The following is a 15,242-nucleotide window of genomic DNA, read 5'->3' as shown; positions in this document are numbered from 1 at the left end:
CTAAATATTAGTTTCTTTCTGAATGGACTCTCCACTACTATCTTGTTACATAACATGTTTAGATTTTAGAAATTTGGTAGGAGGGTAAAACAGTTTTGGAAGGGCAGGATCATTTCAACAGTCAAACATAAAGAACAAACATAAAGTTTAATTTAGTAGAGGTTTAGGTTATTCTACTGTAGATATTTTTGAGCCTTTCCGTTTTTAGTTTTTTAAACGTTTTGATTTCTTTTACTTTTAAATATTATTTGTCATTCATTTACGATTTTTCTTACAAAGCGTCGCGCAAGATGGTTTACGTCGTCAAATGTCATAATATTCTTTTCTACGATTTGTGCTAGGCAAGCCTATGTGTCGTTCGATTTGAGGATCCCTGTGCGTCTCGCTGTTTAGGCTGACCTACTTTTGTTCAGTTAAGGAGGTTTGCTCGGACACAGAGACATTTCGGCTAAGTTTTAATTGACAATAACTAAAAAACAAAGCTGAAAACGCAATCTTTTTATTCTTGATTTGCATCTTATTTTAGCTTGAAGAATCGCCTCTTAAATTTTTCTACAGCTGTAGAGTATCGCCCTGTATATGTGTATATATATATATATATATATATATATACACATACAACCCTGAGAAACAAATAGCGTGGAAGAAATCTGAACACATTTACCATTTATAGAAGACTAAAAAGAAAACACCCCATTGACCTCGCTAAAGAAACAAAATAGTCAAACTCGAAGATGGTATCCCGCTGGGGGTAGCCATCCACATATTATTTAGCAATTAAGTTAGAAAAATTTACCAAATTTCCAGCCGGACAAATGGTAAAGTACAAATTAAATAATAATAATAATAATAATAATAAAACTTACCATTGGGGAGCTGAAGGTACTTGTTTAGTTTAGAAATTTAGCTGTGTCTGGCAATAAAAACGAACTGATCGCACGCTCGATGGCCGCTGACCATTGATATTGAGCCGATCGGAGGATGCTCGATCTTCGATTCCATCAGCGATTAGCACGAGCTGTAATTGGAAAATAATATCATTTAGGATTCAATAAAATCGTCGAAAGTATTAGTAGAGTACATTTGTTGACAGAAAGTAAGACAGAAATATTTTGGCAATTGTTTGAAATGCTCAAAGTTTTCGCCGACTAGTGGTAAAATCGAAGGATATTTGCGTAGTTGAGAAAAGGTAACGTACCTTTTCAAACGGTTATGCCCATGCCAGTCGACAAAGACATAAAAGGTTGGTGTTTACCAATATGAGTTTTCATGACGAAATATTTTAGAACTTAAAGTAGACCCAGACGAGTAATTAGCAATCGAGACTTTTGTTTTCTCGACTGGGCCGTTCAAAGAATTCCTAACTAATAATGCGGTCGAACATGTTACATTCGGTACTCCACAGGCAAACGGAACACCGATGCTGGCAAAATTGTCGGAAACACCCGGGAAATGGCAGTCTTGAGTCTAGAGTCCAGTCGAATTCGCCTAGAACAATACAATTTGCAGGTCAACGGGAGAAAGTCTTTCGCAATTGTTGTTTGAAATAAATCAGCTTGGCTTCATTAAGCGACAGGAATAAGTGACAAGCCTGAGCAAGAAAATGAACGCGTCTACGACAGAAAACATAAAAATGCGACAGGGTATCAAAATCGACGATACGTGATGATCGGATACGTGATTCGGACGTCGCACCGGGAGTAGATAAGGAATTGGTACCGAAATTTGAAAGCCCCTACGTTATTAAAAAGATTTTAGAGAAAAATAGATATGTTGTTACAGATATAGGTGGGTTTTAATTAACACGTATGCCCTTTACAGGAATAGTAAGAGTCGATCAGATGAAATTTTGCATTTCAGAGGATAATTAACAATTAATAATTCGATTATTTATAAAGCACACCTTCTGTCATTTTACTTTTGTATTTGCGTGATTACCTCGAAAATGAAGGTAAATTCGCCGGCGATATTTTCGATATGTGTGTATACCCATGCGATATACATAGGTTAAGAATATATTTTTGTAATATTTATCGGAAATCCGTGTCTACGTATGCATCGCATTATTTTAGATTTATTGTTACATCAGTTTTGGTTTGATTTTGCCGTCGGAATATCTTGCATTTTATTTGACTACATCGTACTGACAAGCTCTGTTTGGATTCGTTCTGTAGTTCGTATTTCTTTCGTTTATGTTAATGAGAAGTCGTAAATTCGTGACTATTATCAAGGTCGTCACTATTGTCAGGAATGGCTGTAGACGGTTATTTTACGACTTTCTCAATTAGCCTCTTTGGAAACTTAGAGACAGTCCAGACCATCACGAGCTCTGAAACAGTTAAGCATCCCTAAATATGCCCTGACCGTTTTTCCATCGTATTGTGTGCTAAACGCTTCAGTTGAAATCCAGGCATCTTTGTAAAGTTTTAACCCTTCTCCTTACACTTTGTACTCATCTTAACAATAAAGGTTATCTTTATATATGTATTTAGGATATGTCTATATATTGTAGTATCTTTAATTTTGCGCCACCTTCGAAAAGGTTGCGGTATATATAATATGCTGTTTAGTAAGTGAATGAGTAATCCTAACTATTGTTATACGTGCGTATAAATAAAATATAAATATGGTTGACATTATTTAATTCTTGTAATATTCCTTATTTGTATAAATACAAAGAAAATTATTTGTCACTTTGCAATGCATTTCAAAATTGATAATATTTCTTTGGAAAAGATTTTTCATCTTATTATACATTCTTTAGTGTAGCGACCAATAATACAGGGTGAACGTAAAACGGTTTTCATTGTTATTGATAAGGCGGTAATTTCTTTCTATCTATTTATTACTCTTGTTTCGTTTCTTTATACTTATTAATGAATAAACAATTGTGTGGGCTATCCAGTGCTGTATGCGAATAAGGAATAAACCAGCTATACTGCGCCAGCAGTATTATACTTTGAACAGTGACAGAGAAGGATATTTCTATAACTTAATAGTGCGTCAGACATCACTTCGCGGCGAACAGATTTCCGTCGAAAATGAATAATTCGCAGAAGATCGTATCCTGTGACGATTTATGCCGACTAAAGAATATACAATGACCACTTAGATTTATATGTCGGGTTATCGTTAGAAATTTTAGGCGTGAAATAATTAATAAGTATAACGAAAGCTATTGACAATGTTCCTGGGCTCAATAACGAATCCACGGTCAACGGGTAAACTCTTTGTACAATGGAATACATTTTGTAGCACGCAGACACGTTAACTCAGACGCTGGGTTACTTTCAGACTGACAGCCAAGACGATGACAGTAAACTCTCTAAGGTGATTGCAAAATAAAAGACAGATACAGTCACATATGTCAAATACATATAGATCGGGAATATCAACAAATTCCCAAGCGCCGTAACTAGGCAGTCCCGCGTAAACCAGCATTGCTCCTGATCGAGACTTGATTGCTTATACAGCGTATCCCTCAACATCGGTACCTCCTCTGTAAGACATTTCGTTCATCCCGTGACCGTGGCTACGTTCGGCGACCAGTTACGTCACCTCGAGCCCAAGTATTGGGGATCTTCCTAAAGAAAGGCCCGATGTCCCTACATCTCCGACATATATAAAGATTGACGTTACTGTCGTTGAAATATTTGGGATAATTTTGTATCTGTCTGTTTCCCCTTGCCTATTGAGAAAGGCACTGCTATAACCGCGTGACAGGACAAAAGTTTGAACAGGAGGAACGAAAGTGACGTCATAAAAGATAGTTGATTGTTGATGAGATCTCAATGGTATCTTACGAGAATTTGCGAATAATTCATTTAAGACTGCAAGAATTCAAGATATATAAAAAAATATTTGGTGACAGAAATGTATTTCTCTTCGATGACATCTCTTTCATGCGATTATTCCCAGCAAAAGAACATTGTTGTATTGTATAAAAACAGTGGTGTGCTGTAAAGATTAATTTATAGTACCAAGTTTCATTCTGCGAACTCATCATTAATATGAGGTAAAAGGATGATACAGAGTTTATCGACCTATTAGATAATTTACAGTTTGGCGAAATAACAACTTCTGAGTTTGAAATACTATGAGTGCGAAGGAGTGATATATAGCAGTAAGAATATTCCAGATAGTAAGATTCGTAGACGAATATAACACAAAAATGATTGATGAATTAGCGAAATTACGTCGTGTGTACGTTATTCATTGAGTAGGCGAGAGTCGGGAAGCAGCTACATGCGAGAAAAAAACTTCCGAAAATATTATTCATGCAGATGTAAATAATCATGGATAACTGTTGCATGCAATAACATTAGCCGAGGGATCACGAGTTATGTTGCGACGAAACATACCAATTTCCGTTGGTTTGATAAACGACGCAATGGGAATGGCAAAGAAATTTATTTGTCAGAAATTTATTTGAAGAGGTCAGCTGAAAGTGAGAGAATTGGAAGCAGATTCAAATATGCTGACGGCTACATTCCCATATCTCCAGTAATAGCAATGTTTCAACTGACGAAATGTTACGGAGATGTTGAATAAAGAATGTCATCGCTTGTGCTAAGCTGGACAGTAGCGGTACACAGATTACAAATGGCTATAATAGATAGGACCGTAATTGATCTTGGCAAAGAGAATTTTGCAAAAGTGCAAATCTATGCCGCTTCTAGTCGTGTGGAAAGTTTAGGCAGCTTGGACATATCTGATCTAGCATCGAATGAAATTTTTAACAAACCATGTGACGAAAGAGCACTTGCAGCGACCAGTTTCCATGGAGAAACGCTCAGACACAAAGAAATGAAATTGGCGAATAATAACATATCATTCGCAATAACAATAGTTAAGAATGGAAAAGTAGGAAATTTGTAAGCTATCTCTACAAGACGTATAAGATTACGTCACAATAGCTTAATTCAATCCAAAGTAATCAATAAACCTTTAAAATTCTATCTTGCTTTTGGCATCTAATGTGAACAAATGGTTATTTATAACAGTGTCCTCTGCGGGAACCAATGCGGCTTCGCAAATCGTGCCCAAAGACGAGCAGGTTATTATCCGCTAACTGTGAGAGGGCGATTGCGAAAACCGGTAGGCGTTTTCAGCTACTGAAGATACCGTAACTCGTTGCGATTCTTTCAACCGCAGCAGGGTCGAAGGTTACAACAGCGAATAGTTGTTTGTAGATATTTGCTATTATTAATTATTATATCAGGAAATCAGAATTTATATTTCAAACGAATATATATTTCAAATCGAATTTATATTTTCAAAATAACGCCCTTGTAAGTTGGTAATAAGTTGAACGCCCTTCGCCGACAAGAGGTCGGATTGATAGCTCGTCTACGCACTACCTCAAATTCTCTTGCAGCCGCCTCATTCTCGCTTTTGGTTCGCTTCTTAGAACTCGCGACAGAATTTGTTTGTACAACTCTATAATTCGCGCGATCCTCGCTGCATCCTACAAAAACTTCATCGCAACCGTCCATGTCGTTTCCACCCGACGCTATTGCGGTTATGTTTGTCGCAACCGATTCATCTAACGAAATTTTGTTCATTACGACGGTGTCCTTGAGACAAGCACTCGTGGGAACTACAACTGCCTGCTTGTGTCGACACGAGATAGATCTACCTCACGCGCTCCCGTCTCTATGTCTACTTTAAGGACCTCTGGAAACCCATCGGAATTCTCGTTTTTTATTCTACTAATGGAGATATCTCCCCTCTTCATGTTTATCTCAACGGTATCCAGGAAGTCTGTACCTATCAACAACGAGTGTTGCATCGCAGTGTTCGGAACTACGTGTATCGTTATATGATACAATTCACCGTCTATAATAATATCTGTCGGAAATTTCCCGAGCGTAAAATTTCTTTTAGACCCGATACTGTGAAATTCAATAATGTCTCGACTTAATTTGGGCGCTCCGATTCTTACATACTGATTATACCGCATCAAGGTTAACTCGCTACCGGTGTCTACCAGCGCGCTCAGTTCGAAATTTCCGATCTTCACGACTTTACCACGCTTCGTCGGTAACAATCGAAACACACTACCAACCTCTTTAATGGACTCGCTCAGATTGTCGCACCTCGATGCAATGTATCCGTATTCTCTACACTTGAAACATTTAGGTCCCCTCGACTTGTTCGGACACTCTGCACACACGTGTTCTTCATCACCGCAATTATAACACCTTTTATACTTCCTTACATCTTCCGACTGCTTGTATCTTCCATTGTCCTTAGCTCTCACCGGTCTCATAGTTGACTCTGCTATACGGGATTCTTGTTCCTCATAGATGATAAGATTTTCTTTTAGCTCTTTTATTGATTTAGCCCCGTACAATATTGTTTTATTGACTTCTTTGTCTCTTATTCCATCTATGATGTACCTTATCTTTGCTGCTTCTTCCATATTCATTTGACTGGCTATACCAAGCATTCGGTACATGTACGCTGTACATCCTTCGTCGTCTCCTTTTTTTTTTTTTTGTTTCCTGCAGTTTCCGGTGTATTTGCCAAGTGTTAAATTTTTTCGAAAACTCCCTTATCAGACCTTCTTTTAACTCGCGCCAAGTTCTAGCATGGCACTCATAATTCACAAATATTTTTGCCGATCCGTTCATCAACTTTTTTGCATAAATTACCTTTTATTCTTTTGTCCACCTACATATGCTTGCAGTTTCTTCGAACGCCTCGAACCATTGATTAATATTTTCGTTGTTTTCGCCTGTAAAAACTTCTAAGGCGTCTTGGACATCCTGAAAACTTACTGTTGTATACCTACGTGCTTTCCTACGGAATTTGTCAGGTTTTTGATATACACCTCGCACGTTCCTTTTGCTTTCTCTTTCGTCTTCTTCGTCGTCTTCAGTTTCGCTTTCGTCGTCGTTCTCTTCTTCCGACGACGTATTCTCTTCTTCCATCGCCGCCTGTAGTCTCACACGTAGTTCAGCTTTTCTTCCTCTCGTCTCTAGCCCCATACTAGCAAGACGTTCTCTTAATTCTTTTGTCCTAAGCTTCTCGAGATCTTCGTCTTCATCTCGATCACGCTTAGTTTTTGGTATTGCCCCTGAACCTTGCTTCTCCGTGGTCTTTTTACCGTTTGCTGGCTCTTTAGGACTTGGTTGTCCAGTACTATATGCTCGACTTAGCCTGGCAACCAACACTGACCTTGCACCAGATATTGGTAGATTTAACTGTGCAAGCTTGTTTCTTAATTCTTCCAGCGTTAGATTTTCCTCACTTGAAAACTGTTCTTCTTCACAATTTGCCATTTTCAACTCTTTTCTTTTCAGCACGAGTAGTTCCGTAAAACGTGTCGTTCTCTGTCTGGTTTCAATCCCGGATGAGCCCCCAAAATGTAGTATCGGAAAGGATAGGATTAGGATAATTTAGATTTGTAAAATTCTCCTAATGCTATTTATTTAAGATAAATAAAAATAACAGAGATTTATTGGACAGAGAACGATAAATGTTCAACTTGAACTAAACGCAAAAATCTTATTCTACTCAAATCACTCTCGCAACTCTATAACTCTAACAACTAAATCTCTCAAGAACGCTAGCAACTCTGGCAACTCCGCTGACTCTTTCAACTCTACAACTCTACTCCTCCGCTTCTCGACTAACTCTGACCTCTCGATAAAACGTTCTCACTTCTCGATCAACGTTATTTTGTCCTTTTCCTAATCCGGTCCTGTTTTCGTGCCGCAAGGACTAGATGACTTTAGTCAATAGGTTTTTCTCTTATGTAAACCAACAGCCGAAGGTCAGACGACAATGTTTTGGTTTGTTTCTAACCAGGTTTTTTCCTCACGATACTACAATACACATGTATATATATATATGTCGGAGATGAAAGAACACCGGAACCCCTCCCTGGATTCGCGGGAATACCGTAACGTTGTAACTTAGATTAAACAAATGCCGCTCCGACTATTCGAGATTTATGATCATGAGCTTGGGCTCGAGGCGACAATCAGTCGCCGAACGTAGCCGCGGTCAAAGGGATGAACGTTTTATCTAACAAAGGCACAGAGTAACTCTATACCTCTCCTTAAAAGAAATAGTCGTAGCGACACGTGGCAGTAAATACTTCAATAGTTTCTATCCCGCGGCCCGCCACACGCAGATTTTGTCCTCCGGGTAAGATGATCGCCGGGTGTCGGCATGCCTTTGCGGCGTATGTTTAGCTAACGTGAGGACCCGCTATAGATCTTAAGATTTAGTCAAGCGAAGTCCGTCAAATAGACTTTGTTGCAACTACGGGAAGATAGGAGAAACCTATCCCCCACGAGCGTTGCCCCCCGTCAACAACCTCCCCTCAAGGGCGGCCAGCATCTCTTTCAAAACGCCGATATGGAGATCGACCAATTAGCAATAGCGCTAATTTCCCTCTCCTTCGGAACGAAAGCTTTCTTTGACGAATCCGAGGATCTCATATCCTTAGACCCACCCAATATAGTTTTCCTCGACGACATCGTCGAGACGGAGAGGCATTCTTTGGTACGTATGTATATATATATATATATATATATATATATATATATATATATATATATATATATATATATATATGTCCGATATAAACGAATCCCTATTGGCGCTAGACGTGATCATCATGCAATAGAGGAGATATTTACTAGTGCAAATATGACTATGAACGAATTGGACAAGTAATCGCGATAATTAGGTACTCGAGAAGCTAATGACAATGATCCTAGGCTCACTAACGAATCCGCGGTCAAGGGGATGACGAACTCTACTTTTCTTCAGCGTCTAAGTTGTACTCAATGTTAATGCACGAGGCAATCACTACGTATCTGAGAGTTACTTGAATCGTCTTTGCGATCGTACCGGAGAGTGGTTTTCCATCACGGTAACGCTGTCGAGGAAAATTATGACGGGTGTGCCTAAGGGCACGAAATCATCGGATTCGTGGAGAAAAGCCTTCATTCGGAAAGTGAGGGAAATCGGCGTTACTGTTAATTGGTCAATTTCCATGTTGGTGGTTAGGGAAGGGTGCTAGTCGCCCTTAAGAGAAAGTTCGAGAAGAGGAAGCGTCGTTCGTGAGAAAATAGATTTCTCCTATTTTCTCGTAGTTGGGACGAGGACTGTTTGTCGGTTTGAAGGACTTTAGTTAAACAGATCTTAAGATTTATAGCAGGTCCTCAGGCTAGCTGAACATGTACTGTGGAGACGCGTCGACATCTGGTAATCATCTTACTCAAAGAATAGGGTCTGTGTGTGGCGAGCCACGCGACAGAAACCGTTGGAATGTTTACTGTCGCGTGCCGCTACAATAATTTCTTTTAAGGAGAGCTATAGAATTACTCCATCCCTATGTTAAGTAAAAGCGTTCATTCCGTGGCCGCGGCCACGTTCAGCGACTTGTTGTCGCCTCGAGCCCAAGCTCGCTATCACAAATGTCGGACAATTGTAATTGAGTTAAATTATAGAGACTAAAATGTTGGGGGTTTTCCGAAGAATTCCAAAGGGGAGGCCCCGGTGTCTTTTCATCTCCGACGTATATATATCGGAATAGAGAGAAAAAACGCATGGGTGAACGTATTATAGAAATGCTTTATTCAGAAATGTTAGAAATTCGAATTTCCAATGGTTTTTATTCGATAGAATAATGTATTGATAGATGGATTTACTACAGTGGATTAAACGGAAAACGATGATTATTTAACGTGAACTTAATGCAGTAGTATGATATGACAACTCTCGATTAACGACTCTTGACTCTAGACTTTCAGGTGGCCAACTGAACATCAATGACTGCGGTGCTGAAATATATTGATGGTCGTTAGACCTATTGAAGTTTCCCGACCCTTTCGGTTTATCGGCATTTGCGCTTTATCATCGACATTGTCTGTATTGTCGGTGATCTTTCCGCGGTACTATAATAGAGACCAAAGAAGCCGTTGTAAAGAGGATCGTTGTGCCAAAGACTAAACACTAGAGAAGATTTTTTTTTTTTATTTATTAGAATATTTACAATCAATTCTCGTTGAGAATTTTCAGTAACTTAATTTGGCGTGATACAATGACATGGATTATAATAGCTTTATATTGTTGATTCTAGTAGAACTAAGGATTTAATCTAGTGGGTATTTTCTTTTTAGTCTGCGGATCTGGTCCGTCGTGTCCAGTAGTTGGGTGACTAGTGGGTTGTGGTGGTTGTTGACTCTTGTGTTATATCTGCTTCTGGACTTGTGTATTTCATCTTTGACTGTAGGTATCTTGAGGTCACGGTGGATTATTTCGTTGGTAACATACCAGGGTGAATTTAATAGGGATCTTAGCGTTTTCGATTGGAAGCGTTGGAGTATTTCAACGTTGGAGTTACTTGCTGTTCCCCATAGTTGGATTCCGTAGGTCCAGACAGGTTTTATTACGGCCTTGTGGAGGGTTATTTTGTTCTGTATGTTTAGTTTGGAGCGTCGGCCCGTGAGCCAATAGAATTTTCTTAGCCAATAGAATTTTTCAAAGTTAGCCTCCTGTCCAGGGTCATGCCGAGGTATCTTACGGAGTCCTTGCTTGGGATTATTGTGTTGTTAATGGTGACCTGGGGGCAGGTTTGTTTTCGGAGCGTGAAGGTTACATGGGAGGATTTTTTTCGTTTATTTTAAAACCCCATTTTTGGAACCACTTTTCCATGGAGTCGAGACCTCGCTAGAGAGTAGATGAGGCAATTGCCGGGTCTGCGTGGGTAGTTAATAGTGCTGTGTCGTCGGCAAATGTTGCTATTGTTACCTCGTTAGATATGGGTAAGTCGGCAGTGTAGATGGAGAATAGTAGGGGTCCGAGGACACTACCTTGTGGTATGCCGGATTCTATTGGGAATGTTGCGGAAGTGGCGTCTAGACATTTAACTATGAATTGTCCGTTGGTTAGGTAGGATTTTAAGATGGAGTAGTATGGGTGGGGTAGGATTTTTTTAAGCTTGTAGAGTAGCCCTTCATGCCATACTTTATCGAATGCCTGTTGGATGTCTAGGAATACCGCTGAGCAGTATTTTTTCTTTTCAAGGGTTTGGCTGATCATGTGGGTTATGCGGTGGATTTGCTCTACTGCTGAGTGTTGTTTTCGGAAGCCGAATTGGTGATCTGGGAGTGTTTTCAATTCTTCTAGGAGTGGAAGGAGACGATTCGTGAGCATCCTCTCGAATAGTTTAGACAGGGTAGGTAAAAGACTGATTGGGCGATAGGAGCTGGTTTCATATATTGGTTTACCGGGTTTGGGGATGAGAGTGATTAGTGAGATTTTCCACGCCTTAGGAAAGTGTTCAAGGCGGAGGATGGCGTTAAAGATTGATGCGATGAGTGCAATCCCTTTTATGGGAAGTTCCTTGATTGCTTTATTTCCTATTAGGTCGTGGCCTGCTGCTTTCTTGGGGTTTAGGCGACTGATTGCTTCTATGATCTCTGCAGAAGTGAAGGATTCAATAGGAGGGGACATTTGGAAGGGGGTGTGCTGGTATTCGGTGACGTCCGCTGCAGCTATGGAGGAATGCGGTTGGAATACTTCAGTCAAGTGTTTGGCAAATAGGTTAGCTTTTTCTATAGGGCTACGCGCCCATCCACCCTGTGGGCGGCGGATTGGAGGTATTATTTGTGGGGGGCGCGTGAGTTTCCTGGAGGCTTTCCATAGTGAGTAGTTGGAGTCGGCTGTGGGGGACAAGCTGGCGAGATATTTGTGAAAACGGTCATTATTGTAGTTTTTTATGGTTTTGGATAGTTTTCTAGTTGCGTTGTTTAGTTTGCGTTTGTCCTCCGGTGTTCTATGTGTCTGCCATATCCTTCTTAGTCTACGTTTTTCTGCTATTTTTTTTAATATGTACTGGGATTATTCGTGATTGCTGATGGATGTTTTTGCCGGTGTGGAGAAGCGGATAGCGTTTATTATGCTCGCGTTTAGGTATTCCGTGGCTGCTTCGATTTCTTCATTGGTTTTTAGTGAGGTTGAGGCTGAAGTTGTGTGGGTAAAGACTTCTCTAAAGAGCTGCCAGTTGGTGTGTTGGTTATGAATGGAGCCATTAGGTGTATTCTCGATGATAGTTGAACTGACTGTTACTATCACGGGGGAATGATCAGAGGAGAGATCAGCCGAGGAATTGATTTGGACGTGTCTTGACGAGATATTTTTAGTTATGAGGAAATCAAGGAGATCGGGTATTTTGTTTGTGTCGGTGGGCCAGTGTGTGAGTTCGTATGTGGTAAGGTAGTTGAGGTTGTTGGTTATTATGCTGTTGAGGAGGTTTTTGCCTCTTACTGTAACCAGCCTGCTGCCCCATTGGGTGTGTTTAGCATTGTAGTCTCCTCCGGCTATGAATGTATTGCCCAGGGTGTCCAGGAAGTTGTCGAAGTCTTCTTTGGCGATGGAGTGTCTGGGAGGGCAGTATACAGCTGAAGTGGTGATTGTACCATGACAGTCTTCTATTGCTACGTTTGTTGCTTGGAGGTAGTCTTTCTGGAATGGTGGAAGTTCGTAGTGCTTAATGTTTGATTTGATTATGATTCCGGTGCCGCCGTGGGCCTTTCCGCTGGGGTGTTGGGTATGGTAGAACTTGTATCCGTTTATGTTCAGGTAGTTTTTGTCGGTGAAGTGGGTTTCAGATATGAGCATTATGTCGATTAGCTGGTGTTTTAGGAAGAGTTCTAGCTCAAGTTTGCGTTGCGCTAGACCGTTGGCATTCCACAGAGCTATGCGTCTTGGTTTTATTTTGTGTCGGGGCGTATTAATTTATCCATGATGAGTGTTAATAGCGATAGCAAATTGTTTATTTGCTCTGATTGTTTCTCTATTAGCTTTTCAAGTCTAGAGACGTTGTCTGTATTAGGTGAGATGGGGGCACTATTTTGGGGAGTATCCCTGTGGCTATTTGGTGTATTTCGAGTGCCTTGTACCGCTTGGGCATAGGAGTTTGAGGGAGTGGTGAGTTTGATAGGGCTGGGTGTTTGATTGGTTGGGGGGATTGGGGTAAAGGTGAATTTCGGCGAGCTGGGTGTTTGGTAATTTACCTCTTTTGTTCTAAGTTTGGGGTACTTGTTTGAGTACAGAGTTTTGTAGGCTGAGCAGCCTTTGTAGTTGGCAGGATGATCACCTTGACAGTGGATGCACTTCGCTGGGGTTTCCGGTGATTTCCTGCATTGGTCGGTGGGGTGTGTTCCTGCACATTTGACGCAGCGGAAGGTATGGTTGCAGTATTTCTGCGTGTGCCCGTATCTTTGGCACCTTTTGCATTGCACTATCTCCTTTTTGGTTTGCGGTGGTTCGAGTTTTACGATGGCGTTCATTAGGCGGCTGATGTTGTAGATTTCCTTGTTGTTGGGTTTCTGTTTTAAATCCATGAAAGATAGGGATAGCGGGTCTTTTGTGACTCTATGCCTTATGTTGCTGACATTGGTGACTTCGTGGCCGAGTTTCGATAGTTCTATTTTTAGTTCGTCGATGTCTGCGGAGTGGTGGATGTTTCGTAGCACCACCCGAAAAGGTCTTTCTTCTTTGAGTTGGTAGGTGTGGAAATTGGCGTTCAGGGTCTTAAGTGTCTTGGTGAGCTTCCTGTAGGCTTCTGGATTCGTCGGCAGGATTTTTACTTGGTTGTTGGTTATCTTCAGGTTGTAGTCCTCCTTGGAGATATCTCTCTCTAAGGACTTGATCATTGTCTGGATGTCGATGACATCATTAACAAATATTGGTGGGGGAGGGGGGCTTCTCTGTGCTTGTTGGTTTGGTGGCGGGCCTGCGATTTCCATGGCGTCGTTTGAGGATTCTAGTATTGCGAACCTATTGTGGGTGTTGATTTGTGTTGTTTGCTGTTGGTTTGAGTTTATGTTTGGTGATTCAATTTTGCGTTTTTTCGCCTTATTGGCGTCGTTGGCGCATGGGGATCTGCTGCACTTCTGCCACGGGGGGAGTAGTGCGGGGTAGTTGTAAGTTTGCGTGGGCGAGCCTGGTGGTGATTGCTGGGCCATCATCGAGCTAGCTATTTCAATATAAATAACTAGTCGTGTGGCTATGAGGCAAGGTTCGGGTAGGGGTTAGATGCGTAGGCTTTTCTTCTCTCTGGCGGATAGGAGACACTTGGGAGGATTGGAGCACGTTGTGTTCACTTTCGACGGTTGGGTGACACGTGTTGCTTTCGAACTTCACTGGGCACTAGAGACACGTCTGCACGCTTCGGCACTCAACAGCGAACTGACTAGAGAAGATGTAGAGTTTTTCTAGCAATGAGACTCACTGCAACAATTTGTATTATTACACATTACTCCATAAAATGACTTTTTTATTCTTGATTTTTATCATATTTTAGCTTTAATAATCACCCCTTAAATTTTTTTTACATCTGTAGTCGAACATCCTGTATATAACTCGTTCAGAATAAGGCGCTTGGAACGAATGTAGCTTTCATTTTTGTTGGTTTGGGTAGCCTCAATCATAAAAATAGATATGCGTGTCAGCTAAAAACTTTGTATCTACAAATAAGACCATGAGGCATCGTGTGATGGTGAGCGAGTTAGCGGAATAATGCTCTTGCTGCTCTGCAGTCTCAAATATAATTTTCTGAGCAACAAATAGTACAGCATATTCCATATTCTTTTGTTCAAAACGGTGTTGGCATATCCTATGACTAAATATGAGGGAAAAAATGTTGTGTTAATCCATTTCTAAAAAGTTAGAACACAAACGCGAAACAACCGATTAATTTTTCGTTCGATAAAAGATATAGTATCCTCGTTATATTACAAACTTCTCATTGATTTCTTTATATTGATTCCTGACGTACATTAAATCATGTTACATAAATTTCTTCGTTTACAATTAAAAATCACAATTAAAAATCTGGTTGAACCAAAGAATTACTCGACGTTGTTGAGGTGCGACATTGTTGGTACTCGTTGCCTGTTATATTTAAACGAAAATTTCGCTAATTTCGCATCATCATTACAACTTTTTGATAAAAAGTTTATAAGCCTATGTTTATATGATTCTTTTATTCTTAATTATGGAATATGCTGGCAATGTTTTACGATGAGTGAATAGAATACTCTATATTACATGTGTACATATGTGTGTTGAACATTTTGGCTCTACTTAACAAGTAATGTGTTATTGAACGTTTTGTCTGTCATTCGGACAAATGTGAATGCTAAGGCAAAACGACTGACGTCTACATAAACATTTTGTAGTGTAAAGTTAAATTGTTTATCATTTATCTAGTA

General features: G+C 40.3%; 1 protein-coding gene across 2 annotated transcripts in view; it reads left to right on the top strand.

Moving 5' to 3' along the window:
• LOC125386732 overlaps positions 1–15,242 on the top strand; it is a 55,499-nt gene that overhangs the window by 4,358 nt on the left and 35,899 nt on the right. Inside the window, exon 2 of one of the 2 annotated variants that reach the window (XR_007227122.1) lies at positions 1,406–1,750. The exons of the other annotated variant lie outside the window; for it this stretch is intronic. The gene's annotated coding sequence lies outside the window, so the exon portion shown is untranslated. Of the gene's footprint in view, positions 1–1,405; positions 1,751–15,242 lie in introns of those variants that run through there. 2 annotated transcript variants of the gene reach the window in all.

This window comes from Bombus terrestris, chromosome 17, assembly GCF_910591885.1.
Source record: "Bombus terrestris chromosome 17, iyBomTerr1.2, whole genome shotgun sequence".
Classification (NCBI taxonomy): Eukaryota; Metazoa; Arthropoda; class Insecta; order Hymenoptera; family Apidae; genus Bombus; species Bombus terrestris.
This window is presented reverse-complemented; position numbering and strand designations above follow the sequence as displayed.